Raw genomic sequence first — 12,369 nt, forward strand, 5'->3', positions numbered from 1 at the left:
ATCCATTTTTTTATTGTCATTTTACTTATCTATTTATTTTTATTATCTATTCATTTATTCATTTATTTATGCTTTATTAATTTGATCTTTTCCTTGGCCTGGTTCTCTGGTACACAATAAAATCAATCAATTAATGAGTTTATCTGTTTATTTATCTATATCCATCTACGTGTTTAGGAGAATAACAGAGAGCACAGCAGTCAGCAAACAAAGACACACTTAACGAGCACTTTTCAAAAAGGTAATTATAACTGCAGACGAAAAAAAAAGAACAAATATAATACAACGAAAAATAAAATAAGGGAAACTAATAAGAAAATCAATAAAATAAATAAATAACCATAAGTAATTAAATAAGGAAATAGATAAACAAATAAAGATGAAAATAAATAGGGTTTAATCATGTATAAGTTATTTTCGGTGAATTTTTTTAAGACGGGTATCTCTGTTAGGTTGTAATCTGCTTGCGTGAGGAATTTTCTCTGAGGATCGTTTTCTTCACCTCGCTAATGATAATTCAGCGACGACACGACAGAAAATGTAAAGAGGCAGGTGTGACTGATTTATTCAGAGACAATTTTACTTTGGCACTTCAGCTTCACATTACGGTTCATTAGAATTCCTTATGCCATGAAAAATTAATGGAAATTTGCAGTATAAGAGAGAGAGAGAGAGAGAGAGAGAGAGAGAGAGAGAGAGAGAGAGAGAGAGAGAGAGAGAGAGAGAGAGAGAGAGAGAGAGAGAATTTTCATGTATAAATTTCTTCCTGCTACGTTTAACACGCTAGCTCGTCCCAATTCCTTTTTTTTCTATCAATAAAACAACTAAAAAATATTCTGAAACTGTTTGAACTTTCATAAAGATTATGTTCAAAGGCCACAAAGATAATTTTTCAGGTTCTAGTGATTTTTTTTTTTTAACTTTTCCTCGTTGTTAATGCAGAATCATTGTTAAAGTGCCACTAAAATGATAGAAACACTTGAAATTCATAATAACTTCCACAAGAACATGTTAAAATGAATGGAGGTAAGATGCCAAAGCGTTTAAGAATACAGTCTTTGGCCAGAAGAATCAAACACATTCACTGTTCTCCGCTGCTCTGTGGCGAGTCCCGCATCCATCCAGTGGGCCTCCTCTGAAAACGAAGATTTATAAACAAACAAATCATTAAACACACACACACACACACACACATACACACATACACACACACACACACACACACACACACACACACACACACACACCTGTGCGAACCTTCTCTTCGGTTCCCAAGATTTCTGACAATGATTAAATTCTTGGCCTGAGCCGCCGCCGCCCCGCCACCCTCTCACCCCGCCGCCCACCTGACGACGCTCCGGGCACGCTAAACATTCACACTACGCCAACAAAATGAAATGTTCCTATGAATGTACCGTGTGACTGCTGCTGGAAACCAACAATCCTCCCTTAACACTACAACCACAGCTGTCAGCCTTCCCGTACACTCTGCTGGCGTCACTGGGTCAAGGAACACCAGTGCGGGTTGTTGCACCGCTGGAAGAAAATAAACAAAAGCGGGGCGAGTGAGATGGCGCGGCGGGGGGTGGGGGCGGGAGGTGGGGGCGGGGGGCAGCACCTGGCGGTCACTTGGGCTGAGGAGAGATCAGGAGGGCGTGGTGGAGGGTCAGCATGGCGAGGACAGTGGTAAGCATCAGGGAGGATCTGCGCACACTGGATGCTCACTGGACGCACGGGGGACACAGTCGTTGTCATGCTGCCACTTGCAGGCTCCCCCAGGTGTGTCCCGGCAGCCGCGTGTCTCCCGGGGCCGTGCTCGCCGCGGTGCCTCCTCAGCGGCAGTGGGGATGAGCCACACAAACAAAAGAAAGCTGCGAGTGTGGCTCATTAAAGCCGCGGGGCAAGGAAGTGTCTCAGAGCGTCACGAGGTAATTGTTTGATCGTCAAGGGACGGCCGGCCAGTGCAGGTGTTTTGTCTGGGGAGTAGAGGGTCGGCCAGCCAGCGTCGCCACCGCCCGCCCGTCACCGCCAGCACTGCACTGCTCTACCTCTGTATTTACTCGTGGAACAAGAAAACAGCGACGCATGCAGTATAAGAGTGTCTACCTAACATGAATAAGTTAAACACGCAGCTCAAGGAAGTATAACTCACTAATACGGATATGTTTTTCCTACCAGCCTTGGCAACGCTGTGATGGGCCTGCTAGCCGCGGCGGGCGGGAGGCGGGAGGGGGGCGGGGGCTCAGGGAGGATTAGAATGACAGGCATATAATGGTAAAGTAAATATTGAAAACTATGCTCCTTGTGTCTTTTATGTAGCACTTGCCAGTCTGTCCCTCCTTCTTGGGGGAGTGAGAGGGGCGGAGCTGGGCGGGGCGGAGCTGGCTGTATGGATGGGAGACGTTTCATTCACACTTGAGCTTACGTATTTTGCTTACATTATCTATTATAACACCTTCATGCCCCAGACATTTCCTCCACGGGCACCAGGTACTGAGGACAGGGTCTGACTTGTATTACTGAACCATCTCCTGTAGTAATATTTCATAAGAAGATAAGAACGTACGGGAAGGTGCAAGAAGCATTCAGGCCTACAAGTACCAGTCCCTGTATAAATCATGCTAATCTCTTTCTACCTATCATTCTCATTCAAAATTAATCTAGTCTTCTGTTAAAACTCCCTATTGACTTGGCACTAATAACCTTATTACTTAGTCTATTTCAGAACAGCACACCACATGCACTGAAGGAGTCTGTTCTCACTGAGGAACGTCTATCAGTTTGGCAGGGCAAGGGCTCTGCTCATCAGGCTCCAGCCCTTCCCTCCAGGGTATATTAAGGGAAGATCATCCGCTCTAATATTCCTGGGAGGCTCGTGTGGCCCGCTCGACGCCAAGGGAAAAGAAGCGACTCCCTGGGGACGTAAAACAAACACGGCCTCTAAAGGCGTCACGGTGCGCTTAGGGATTAGCCGCGGCAAGCCAGTGGCTGGGACTGCTCCCTTTTCTATATCAAGATAGTACTGACCTGCGTATTCTTTGTTTATTTATGCCAGCACACTGTTGTACACTTTCCTTCCAGTTTTCTTCCAGTTTGTGTCTCATGAAGTTAAACGATTTGTGCTCTCACTGTAACCATTTCCAAAGGCTGCGCAGATAATGGATAACATTGTCACGTAGATTTCTGTTTATTATTAATATACACTACTATTGTGATAATTTTCCTTGCAGTTTGCGCGTCTCATGAACCTGAACACAATAGTTCAGTGTTCTCATAAGAACTGTTTTCAAAGGTCACAGGGATGATAAACAGGGTTCTCGTAAATGTTTTTCCTTTTAATGGTGTAGAATCCTTGTTAAGTCATCATCAGAATTATGCGAACACCCTTGGAAACCCAAGAAACATCCACTACAGCCTGTTAAACATAGTCGAGGGAAATACAGGCCACAGCGATGATAAATAAGTTTCTCATTAGTGTTTTTCCTTACAACGCGGAATGCTCGTTAAACTATCACTAGAATAACACATACACCTTTGAACACCCAAGTAACCACTCCCTCGGCAGCCTGACAAGTATAGTCGCGGAAACGTTAGAAGAATATGAACCAAAAATATAAACAGGGTTCTCATATGTCTATATTCTTCATGGGACGGAATCTTTGTTAAACTATCACCAGAAATACACAAACACCACAGAGGTCACTTAAATAGAGCTCCTATTACCGATTTCCTTTTCAATAATGCAGAATTCTTCATAAACTGCCACAAGAATAAAACAACACTTTTGAAAACCCAAGAAACACATTATAGCCTGTTAAATGCAGTCGAGGTGAGGTGAGGCGCCCAAACAGTGCAGAACACAGGACCACTGCCATAAGAGCGAAGGTAACGAGGGTAAAGCTTTCGGTAATATCCCTGCATGCTGTGATGGTGAGAGGTCAGTGCTGTCTGTTTTGTTATTGCCTTTCTTTGCATTCTTTCCAATCCTATTTTTTTAGTATCTATTTATATAACACTCTCTAAAAAAAAAAAAAAAAACTGTTAAATTGGTTAGTGCTGCCTAATTCTTCTTCCGCGGTGCAGCCATAAGACAGTGCTCGGCTATGCACGACTAAGGGTCGGTCCTCAGCTGTCTTGCTAGTGATTCCTGGAAGGAGTGGCGGGGTTAAGGGCGGCGGGTGAAGAGAGTGGTGGAGTTTATAAATTTTTTTTTCCCCCGTCTTTTTCTTCCCCTTATTAGTCCCTGGTGGAATCTGCCGCTCTTACATGTTGTCGCCGGTAACTTCTGCCTTGTGCCTCTTCTTCCTCCAGCTGAAGAGAATGGTGGAGTGTTAACGTTTAATTATCATCAGATCGAGACCAGAGCGAAAGTTGTCATAATTTCTTGTCCTTATTTCTCTTTAATTTGAGGAAATGTTAAAAAATATACTGCTACTATTATCGCGGTAGTGAAATAAACAGCACGGTATGAGTATAAGGACATTGTTTCTACATGTTTCCTCGTCGTACCTCTTACGTTTAACAAGTTGTAGTGGAAGTTATCGATCGTTTCCAGTGACAGCTGCGGGACACTTCTCCAGATAATTTTGGGCCCGCTTTGTAACTGTTACCTTTAGTGTCTGGCATCTTTGGTGGACTTTATTTTTTCATTGTGTAGTATTTGTTATCCTTGTCCAGAGCCCGTTTACTTATATATATGAAAAAAAAAAGAGTATATTAATAATTCAACATAAACACACACACACACACACACATGAAAACCAAACTAATCATCTCTATATTTTTTTCTCAATAGTCCTTATCAGTGAACATTATTAAAAATACGAATATTTAGATACAGGGCAAGGAGTGTTGTGAGTGTGTACCTCGGGTGGCTGCCTTAGCCATTACTGGGATGAAAGACAAACCTACCCATCATTGTGTAATGCAATGTTACAGTCATTATTATTATTATTATTATTATTATTATTATTATTATTATTATTATTATTATTATTATCATCATCATCATCATCATTATCATCATTGTTATTAAAGTTACTGTTACGTGCATGCCTGATGGCTTATTGTAGGTTCTCCTAATTTGGTATATTTTCATTTTCACAGTTCTTTTCTCTGCTTTCCGCTAACGTGTCCATCGCATAGCAACACAGCACAGTTTCCTTGCCCTGGTCAGTTTCCCCAGCACTGTCCACTCGCTGTGCAGACATGCAGTGGGCGTCGCCGAGCCGCGGCCTGCCTCCTCCGGCGCAGTGAGGGTGGCGGGGCTGTAATGGCCGCCTGAAGTGTTCTGCTTGATGACTAATGATGTCACCGACCGCGTCCTCAGCCCGCCCACTGACAAGCGCCTCCCTGCCTCCCTGCCACTGCCAGTCTCCGCACCGCTGCATCCCCTTCACACTAACACCGCCCTTGCCGCACCTCTCCTATGCCCCAAATAAAGCCATTGACCACCACGCCCCGGATGATGACTTGTGACACCAAAAGGTCGCGTTAGCTGGTGACGGTCAGCCATGATGTCAGCTATGATGTTCTCTGATAACCCTGCCGGACCGCCTGGTGCCCGTCATAACTATGCCCGAGGTGGCTCGCTGCGGGCGTGTCCGTGCATACCGTGCCTGTGGGCGGGGAAGCGAGGGAGGGCGTGTCAGCGCATGCTAAGGCCGCTAATTACTAGGCCATCTGCATCCCACGGTCGAGCGTCTTCAGGAAGGCTTAATAACTAAGGCCATCTCGACACAGGTACCGCCCGGGGATGTGAAGAGGTGTTCTGTGCTCGCCTTGATTAATGCTGACAGGCTCCTCTCAGAATGGACGTCGCCCTTTGAAGAACACAACTCTCAGCGGCACCGCATTGTGTGTGTGTGTGTGTGTGTAGTTACTAGATAAATAGACGGATAGATAGATGTGTAGATGAGTTGGCAGATAGATAGATAGATAGACTGATAGATAGATAGATAGATAGATATAGATAAATACATAGACATATATATATAGAGAGAGATAAAAGACAGAGAGAGATAGAGATACAGATAGTTTTTACATGCTATACAGAACTATGGATAAATAGGTAGACAGATTGAACTTGTAGCTTCACTTCTAAGATTTATGGCAAGCTGAATGTTTACTTATCAAGGCCAACGGAGTCCTAGTTTGAACGAGCCAGGAGAGGAACATCATCTGAACGAAAAATCATAATCTTTTTCAGACTCCCCCCCCCCACAGTAGAACGTGCCTTTCCTCTCCCTTCATTCCCTCTACGATCTTTCCTTTTATTCCACTTGCAATCCTTCCTTCATTCCACCTGCAATCCCTCCTTCATTCCATTTGCGATCTTTCCTTCATTCCACTTGCGATCTTTCCTTCATTCCACTTGCGATCCTTCCTTCATGCCACCTGTAATCCTTCCTTCATTCCACCTGTGATTCATTCCACCTGCTATCGAGACAAACAAGACAAACAAACACAAGCACACACACACAGGATTCCCCTCTCCCCCTCCCACACACACACACACACACACACACACACACACACACCTTCATAGCAGCCTCGTTTAGACATCTGCTCTCGTCCACACATTCGTTTGGCCCGCACCTCGGCGTCAGGCAGGGCGCGTCCTGCGGTTATGACGGGATCTGTAAGCCGTTCCATGCGCCTCCAAGCGTGCCACTAAACCAACGCAAAGACCGAAGGGAGAGCAGTCGCTGCCGCCAAAGTGCATATAGCTATCGAGGTTCCGAGCAGAGCATCACAAGCACTGCCTGGAAGGGACGAGACGTGCTTCCTGCAGTGCGTTCAGCGGGACCTTGCCTACCACCCATCCCCCACCGCCCACCACCCCGCTGCTGGTGCTACTGCTGCTGCTGCCCAGCCACACCCTTACTGCTGCAGCCTCCCTCCCTCTTCGCCCTTCCTTTTATTATTCCAATCTCTTCCTTCTTTCCTTGATAAAAAAAAAAAGTGTGCGTGTCTCTCTCTCTCTCTCTCTCTCTCTCTCTCTCTCTCTCTCTCTCTCTCTCTTGACTTCTGACCACGACTTTACCACCTCAATACTGCTCTTCCTTCGCTCCTGTCTAGATGTTGGCACTTCTTCACCTCAGCATCGCCTTCATCACACCGCGAGCACAGCAGTGAAGGGTGCCGGGCTGCACCTCCCTCGTGTCGGCACTCCCTACCTCCCCACTCCCTGCCCATCACCTCCCCACACCCTTAGTGGTCTTCGTATTGAGGCCATCCACGACATTCATCACCAAGGTCAAAGGCAGCGGTGAAAGGACAGCATCACCACCACCACCACCACCACTATCACTACCTTCACCCCAGACGCTGCCACGCACTAAACATTTATTTTTTTCTTTTAATATAAGAGGGGCTTTGGCAGATGAGAACAAAAATGGCTAAAAAGAAGGCCCCCTGAAGGTGCCAGTTCCCAAAGAGTATAGTCATTAGTACTATACAAAATCAAGAGAACTGGCTTGATTCACTGACTCACTGACTCACTGACGTACGTAAATAGAGTTTTGTCGGCACATCAATCACTCCAAGGCGTGATGTGGAGGCCGCGTGGCTCCGGCTGGGGAGTGAAGGGCGCTAGTGAGCCTGATTACCACGGCGTGTCGGCACCCCATCACTCACCCAAGTGCTGCGACGCGGTGCCCTCACGCTCTGGACCATATTCTGAAACAGTCCCGCACCGCACCTCCAATACTTTCAAGAATCTCTGACTGAATCGGCTTTTAAGGACGTTTTTTATTGTTCTAGTGACAGATAATCAAGATTTCTACATTATTCACATGAGAAAGTCTCTTGGAAAACCTGTTAATCGTCCTTGTGGCCTTTGAAAATAGTCGTGGTGAGACAGCAGAGCATTTCTGAATACAGGTCTCTCCCACACTGCGTCCTCCAAGGGCCTCACCTACCCGCCCCTTCCCCTTGCTCTTTGACCCCTTCACCGGGTGTTCTTGTCCAATAGTTACTCCAGTGTGGCGTCCCTCGATGGGATAACTTATGTGCCTATAATGTAACTTTTCAATTACTGATCTTTCTTTGATATTTTTTATCTTTTTTTTTTTAATCTTTTGGGAGTGGCAAGTTGGGCGGAGTGACAAAGATTTAAGAATACGAAAAAAAAGAAAAAATGAGGAGGAAATCATTAATTGACTGTTCTGTGGTATCGCAATAGAAAAAAAAATATATAATGACAATAGTTAATGATGGGAAACAGCAAGATTGAACATAGAAAAATATAAAAAGAAGAGTTGGCTGCAGTAGAACCCGTGCCAGTCCACCTCCATATATTGAATAGTGACGAGTGTCACCTACCTGACGAGGGCTGCTGTTTCCCTGTGACTGGTTAAGCCCCTTAAAGACTCAAACTTGAGCCTCCACCCACATGACCTATCCCACCTGACCCACCCCTCGTCCATTCCCATTGTCAGTGCTTCATCCACCACCATCACTAGATCCCCCCCCTCTCTGTCTCTCTCTCCCTCTCTCAGTTGAGCCAGTGACCTCAGTGGGACAGGACATAATGCTAATATGAACTATAACATGCAAATCATCAATCTCTTCTACCGTGGCAGTATTAACAATCCCATTAAATGTATTCATCCCTCTACCTCTTTATCGTCATTCAATTATAATCATTTGCTATTATGTATCATGCTAAGACTGTCCCATCGGAATAAATCTTCTCTCAGTTCTTCCTCTCCTCCAGGTAAATTTATCTCCCGCATCCTCCTCCCCTCACACTCCTCGTCTCTCCTCTTGACACGCCCCAACCATCTCAGACTCACCTACATAAACAACTAAATAAATAATTAATAGATAAGACCCGTTGTTGTTTGCCTATCCTGAGTTACCAGTGTTTCTCCTTCAAAATGTATCCCGTCACATACACCTTGTCGATACTCAGTTTCTCTCCACGTCAGAAGCAGCTAAGGTACATATGCAACTTCATACTCTTTAAGGAGGAGAACTCAAGCCTTTAATTAACACGTGACACAGGGATCAGGAGAGGCGAGAGGACCTAAATAATGTACGGAACGATAAATACCTCACTGAAAGGGAAAAATTGGAAAAAGCAGGAAAAGACAGTAAAAAAAAAAAAAAAACAAGAGAGAAAGAAAAGAAAGAGAAAAGAAGGAAAGACAGGAAGAAAGAAATAAAGAAAGAGAAAAAAGAAAGAAAAAAATGAATGAACGAAAGTTAGAAGGACTGAGAGAAGTAATAAATAAATAAATAAAATAAAATAAATAAAGAAACAGAAAATTAATGAACGGAAGCCAGGCACACAGACAGACGTAAATAAATAAATAAGAGAAAAGAAAGGAAACGTGAAAAAAAGGGAAAGAAAGAAAGAAAATAAAATATTTAAAGAGAAAAGAGAAAAAAAGAAAAGATGGATTAGCATAAATGACTAAACGAATAAAAGTAAACAAATAAATAAATAAGTAAACAGAAAAAAATAAAGAAACAGAGAAAGAAAGAAAGAAAAACACAGGAACAGAAAAAGAAAAGAGAGGACAACGAAAGAAAATAAATAAATAAAGGAAGACAAAAAAAAAATAAAACGAATGAAAGACAGAGACAAAACAGAGGCTAACAAACAAACATTAATAAAAAAGTCAGAGAAAACAAGGAAAAAGAATAAAAAAGAAAAAAAAAAAAAAGGAAGGCCAGGACCCTCACTAACAACATCCAGAATCACCTCTATTGTTTCACGAAGTTCATAAACCCTCCCCATTTATCACTTCCTAGTAGCTTCCCTCTGGCTCCCTTCCCCTCCCCCTTCCTCTCCCTCCCCCTTCCTCTCCCTCCCCCTTCCTCACTCCCTCACTCCCTCACCAGCCTCCTTCCTCTCTGCTTAACCCTCCTCCTATCCTCTCTCTCTCTCTCTCTCTCTCTCTCTCTCTCTCTCTCTCTCTCTCTCTCTCTCTCTCTCTCTCTCTCTCTCTCTCTTCTTCTTCTTCTTCTTCTTCTTCCTCTTCTTCTTCTTCTTCTTCTTCTTCTTCTTCTTCTTCTTCTTCTTATTATTATTCATCTTCTTTTCCTTCTTCTTTATCTTCTTTTTCCTCCTGTTGTTAATGTATCTCGTATTCCTCCTCCTCTTGTTGTTGTTGTTGTTGTTGTTGTTGTTGTTGTTGTTCTTTCCTTCTTTTTTTTCTCTTCTGTTAAATATTGTTGTGATAATTTTTTTTTTTTTTCTTCTTCTTCTTCTTCTTCTTCTTCTTCTTCTTCTTCTTCTTCTTCTTCTTCTTCTTCTTCTTCATCTCCTCCTCCTCCTCCTCCTCCTCCTACTCCTCCTCCTTCTCTGCCCCCTCCCTTCCTTCCTGCCATTATCTCCCGCCCCATCCCGAATCACTCTTCCAGGTCTCTTCAAGTCACTTCTCACGCGTTCGCTAAGCTTCGCCCTGATCAGTGAGAGTCCCCCCCCCACCTCTCTCTCTCTCTGCTCCCTACCGCTATACCTGTTCCCTTCCACTGCTCCCTGTCACCACTCCCACTGTCTTCTCCACCCTGCCACTCTTCTGTGTTTTTGTTCTATAGCGCTGTTTTTTTTTTTTTTTTTACCTGCTGTTGTTTCCTTCCTGCTCTCTGCTCCTACTGTGTGTCCCCCCTGCCCCTGCTGTCTGTCCCTGTCTTCCGTCCCTCCCCTCTGTCCCTCTCTCCCCTGTAACTGCCTCTTTTATCTCCCCCTCCTTCTCCACGATTATTTTTCATTTATGTCTCTTCATTCGTCTCTTTTAGGAAAGTGTTGTGTTTATTTATTTATTTGTTTGTTTGTTTGTTTGTTTGTTTGTTTGTTGATCTATTTCTGGTCTGTGTCTCCGTGAATTTGTTTATTTTTTATTTTGTTTTTTTTCTGTGCATGTCATAGGGAAATATTTATAATAGCAATATGAAAATGCTTTTTATTTTTATTTTTTTGTTATTTTTTTTAATTTTTTTTTTAATTTGTGCTTTAGAAAAATGTCACCTTTTTAGTCTAGGCCTTAAAAAAAAACAAAAAAAAACAAAACAATCATGCTATTTTTTTGTCTCTGTATGAAGAAAGTATTGTTTATGTCTAAGGAAAATGTCACTTTCTTTTTCCGAATCTGTATCATACACACACACACACACACACACACACACACACACACACACACACACACACGGGCCAGCGCAAATGACCGAGGAGGCTTAGCAGGTACGTCCCAATCTGGTGCTTATCTCGACCTGGCTGACTCGCAGGCGGAACAAAGGGAAGCATTATTACTGCCCATAACGGCGCCAACCCTTCCCTCTCCTCTCCTGCCGACACTCAGCCTCCACTGCCCCGATTACCTCTTTAAATGCTACAGGAAGGGTATTTACTCTTATGTATGAGGGAGATTGGCCGAGAGAGAGAGAGAGAGAGAGAGAGAGAGAGAGAGAGAGAGAGAGAGAGAGAGAGAGAGAGAGAGAGAGAGAGAGAGAGAGAGAGAGAGAGAGAGAGAAAAGAAAAACAGACAAATGAAATAAATAAAAAAAAACTATATGAACAGATGTAATAAGTAATGAATGATAAAAAAAAGCATGTGAATAAATAAGTAGGTAAATAAAATCTGAGAGAAATTAATAGGTAAATGAATAAATGAGTCAATGCATGAATGAATAAATAAACATATAAATAAAAATGAATAAAAAAAAAAAAAACATGAAAAAAAACAAAGGAGTAAAAAACAGCCAGCTCACTATATATATAAAAAAAAAGAGTGAAATAGATAAATTAATCAATGACTAAATGAGCAAATGAATAAAAAAAATGATTGAAACAAACAAACGAACGAACGAGCATATAAACAAATGAGTGAGATAAATAAATAAATAAATAAATAAATAAATAAGAGAAAGAAAAAACGAAACAAACAAACAAACAAACAAACAAACAAACAAACAAACAAACATGATAACCAAATGAAAATAAATAAAACAATACAAAGGCCACCTCAAAATGCTGTTCCCAAAATAGAAACTGGAGTAGAAGACCCGAAAGAGACGCCAGTTAGAAGTTACTGATTCGCCTTGGTGCTCCCTTCCTGAAACAGTTCAAGTTACAAGCTGGATGGAATGTAGAAACAGGAAGAAAGTCCCTGAGTTTACCAATGAAGAAAAGGAAAGACGTAGTTTTTGTTTAAGGGGTAAATTAAGTGAATATGAACTTTTTTACTGATGAAGGAAAATGACTTAGCCTGTTTTAGAGGTTAACTAAGTAAATATTAACTCTTTCATTCAGAGCACTGTAAAATATGGAAAAAAAGGAAAGAATGAAAAGGAAGATCGTTTACATGGAGACCGATGAAATGAGAATGAAAAGTACGTAAATTTGGTCTTTTTTATACT

The 12,369-nt window shown here is 42.7% G+C and overlaps 1 long non-coding RNA gene across 1 annotated transcript in view; it reads right to left on the reverse strand.

Moving 5' to 3' along the window:
* Positions 1 to 380: 380 nt before the first annotated feature.
* The window catches only part of LOC135101191 (uncharacterized), an 80,697-nt gene continuing 68,708 nt past the window's right edge, over positions 381 to 12,369 (reverse strand). The window contains exon 4 of the long non-coding RNA XR_010269139.1: positions 381 to 1,135. This is a non-coding gene — a long non-coding RNA (uncharacterized LOC135101191). The remainder of the gene's footprint in view (positions 1,136 to 12,369) is intronic.

This window comes from Scylla paramamosain, chromosome 6 (assembly GCF_035594125.1).
Source record: "Scylla paramamosain isolate STU-SP2022 chromosome 6, ASM3559412v1, whole genome shotgun sequence".
Classification (NCBI taxonomy): Eukaryota; Metazoa; Arthropoda; class Malacostraca; order Decapoda; family Portunidae; genus Scylla; species Scylla paramamosain.